General features: G+C 37.1%; 1 long non-coding RNA gene across 1 annotated transcript in view; it reads right to left on the bottom strand.

The window, feature by feature from the left end:
* Positions 1-3,080, bottom strand: part of LOC109516791 (uncharacterized) — a 15,994-nt gene that overhangs the window by 2,404 nt on the left and 10,510 nt on the right. The window lies entirely within an intron of this gene.

Here is a 3,080-nt window from a genome sequence, read left to right as displayed (position 1 = left end):
AATAAACATTAAAATACTGTACGTATTTTACTGTTGTGATTTTTTTTTTGGATACACCTGTATTGCAGTTTTTGTTATATAAAGTTTTTGGACAGTATATTTTTGTATTTTATTGATTGTGTTGTTACACGTGCATTTTTGTCAACATACTTGCAGGTTCATAAAGGACATGTACCATGCTCATTTCCCAAATGAGGAATTTCTGTTATCAGGACAAATTGGACAGCGCAAACACGAGTCCGCACTAGAGAATATTTACTGTACTGGAAAATACACTTTCAGTGATACACTTAAACAGTAGAAGTCTCGATAAAAACTTCACAAAAATCAAAAGAATAGTTGACTAAATTCAGTCATTTTAAAATAATTGCCATGTCAGAAACTTGGCTTGACAATTAAAAAACAAGTGTAGAGGAGGGGATCTGCCCAATTCCTTCAGGCCCTCCTTGGACACAGGTTCTTTTATTTCTCTATAAGGTGGAAGAAGACCCAACACCACGTCATCTTTTCTTCACTTTATCACAACACGAATCGATTCGGGCTTGTGAGAGTTTCAGATCTCGTCAGCAAGCGTAGAAAAAAATGCAGTCATGAGAATATATAGGGACAATATGAAAATGAGAGGCGGGCAGTTATGCCTCCATGCAAATCCTGGAAACAAAGAAATGTACATGTCATCTGACCCGGTGTAGCTGGAAAAAGTTGGGAGTGGTGAGGCACTATTGTCTTCGGTCTGATCTTTGACGTAATGGCAGGAACACAGATGCTTGAGATAACAGTTACTCTTTTGATGTCAAACATGTCTCCTGGAGGGGGCCCTAAAAGTGGTAGGGGTCGAGGGGCACTAAAGGTAATTGTAATCACAGTGAGCAGTAAATACCTGCAACAGCATTCTACATTCTTTGTTTTCGTGTTTGAACAGAACCAACAACAGAGCGGGGCTAAATAAAATCACAGTAAGGAATAAATTCCTTAACACAAGTGAAATGAAAATTGAAGGACATGAAATGTTTGCAACAAACAGGGAAAACAAAAAAGGAGGGGCGGGGGTCGCAATATATGTAGACAATGCTCTGTGAAACAGTAAAATCGAGAGCCTGACAAACACAACAGAGAATCTAATGGAATGCCTAACTATTGAAATACATATTAAAAATGCATCAAATGTCATCATAAGTTGCATCTCGAGGACACCAAAATCATGTCTTGACACATTCAATAAAAAATTGACAGATATGCTAAGTTACTCCAACGATAAGAAAACACGAAAAATATGTGGCGATTTTAACATCGACTTATTAAACCCAAATGGACATAAAAAACCAAGACTTCATAAATACGATATATAGCAACAGTCTTTTCCCAGTAATCCTGAAACCAGGTAGAATAACAGTTGATACGGCCACATTAATAGATAAGATTGACCATGAAATGGAAAGTGGACTTCTCATTACTGTCTTTGCAGTTTTTCATAATTATTTTGAAAGAAAAACAAAGTTAACAGCTCACGTATCAGAAATAAGACTAAGAACCCAACACTCCATCGCAGCTTTCAAGCTCGACTTAGAAAAACAAAACTTGTCCGAGGTCTACTCAAACGAAGACCCAAATAATGCGTTCGACACATTTCAGTCAACCATAACCTCCTTATATGATAAACATTTTCCAATAACTAAAGTCTCCAGAAACTACAAAGACCTAAGTAAGCCATGGATAACAAAAGGCATAGAAAACGCATGTAAAAAGAAAAACAATTTATACAAATCGTTAATAAAATTGAGAACTAAAGATGCTGGAATAAAAGACCTACAAAAACAAATTAGTAAATATTATAAGAACTAGTAAGAGAGATCATTATCATGCACTATTAGAGCAGAATAAAAGCAACACTCAAGAAATATGGAAAATATTAAATCATGTCATCAGAAATAGCCCTAAAAAAGCAGATTATCCAGAGTACTTGATTAAAGACAAAAATACTATTCTTGAGAAAACTGCAGAAATAGCTAATTAAGTAAATGAGTTTTTGTTAATATCGGCAGTAACCTGGCAAAACAAATTCCTGATACAATAAAACGCGTTTGAAATAGATACATGAAAAAAAAAAACCTCTTCCACAATGTTCCTTACTGCTGTGAATCAATGAAGTACTAAATTTGTTTTTTGCAGGCATGTGCCACTTATTCATGCCGGCGGCAGGCGCATAGATGGCCCATGTACCTTTTCCAGCACATAATAGACATATCAGCATTCAATGCTTTTGTGCTGTACACACAAATACAGCCAGACTGGAACCGCCAGAATTTGTAAAGAAGACGGCTTTTTCTGCTGGAAGTGGCAAAGGCCTTTGTTTTGCCCGAAATCTCCAGAAGAGAGCATCGGAGGCCGGAGCAAAGTGCACAGCCAGCTGCACAGGCGAGCTGCAAGTTGCAGTACAGCAGGATGACACAAAGAGTAGGTGACAATGTAGGCTTTGCCCTGCACCACTCAGAGCATCAAACAAGTGTGCCACATGTGGGATTCACATATGCTACAAGCATATGAAAAAAACCATGCCTTAACTGTTCAAAAAAGTTTGTTTGGAATTTTTGAGGGAAAGGCTGGCCAGGTCTTTCTCAGTTATGACCAAACAGCTCTAGACCAGCAAAAATATTTGAAAGGTGGCAACCTTATCGCTTGGTCAATTGCTCATGGTGGTCTATGCATTAAGGCCCTGGATCCTTGACAGATATGCTAAGTTATTCCAATGCTAAGAAAACACGAATATGTGGCGACTTTAACACCGACTTATTAAACCCAAATACATAAAAAAACAACAGACTTCGTAAATACTATGGGTGGCAACAGTCTTTTTCCAGTAATCCTGAAACCCAGTAGAATAACAGTTGATACGGCCACATTAATAGATAATATATTTATAAACAAGATTGACCATAAAATGGAAACTTCTCATAACTGATATAAGTGACCATCTACCTGTCTTTGCAGTCTTTCATAATTATTTTGATAGAAAAACTAGATCAACAACTCACATATCAGAAATAAGACTCAGAACCCAACATTCCATCGCAGCTTTCAAG

This window comes from Hippocampus comes, unplaced genomic scaffold (genome assembly GCF_001891065.2).
Source record: "Hippocampus comes isolate QL1 unplaced genomic scaffold, H_comes_QL1_v1.1 scaffold355, whole genome shotgun sequence".
Taxonomy (NCBI): Eukaryota; Metazoa; Chordata; class Actinopteri; order Syngnathiformes; family Syngnathidae; genus Hippocampus; species Hippocampus comes.
Note: the sequence above shows the minus strand (reverse complement) of the source record. Positions and strands in the feature narration are given on the sequence as shown.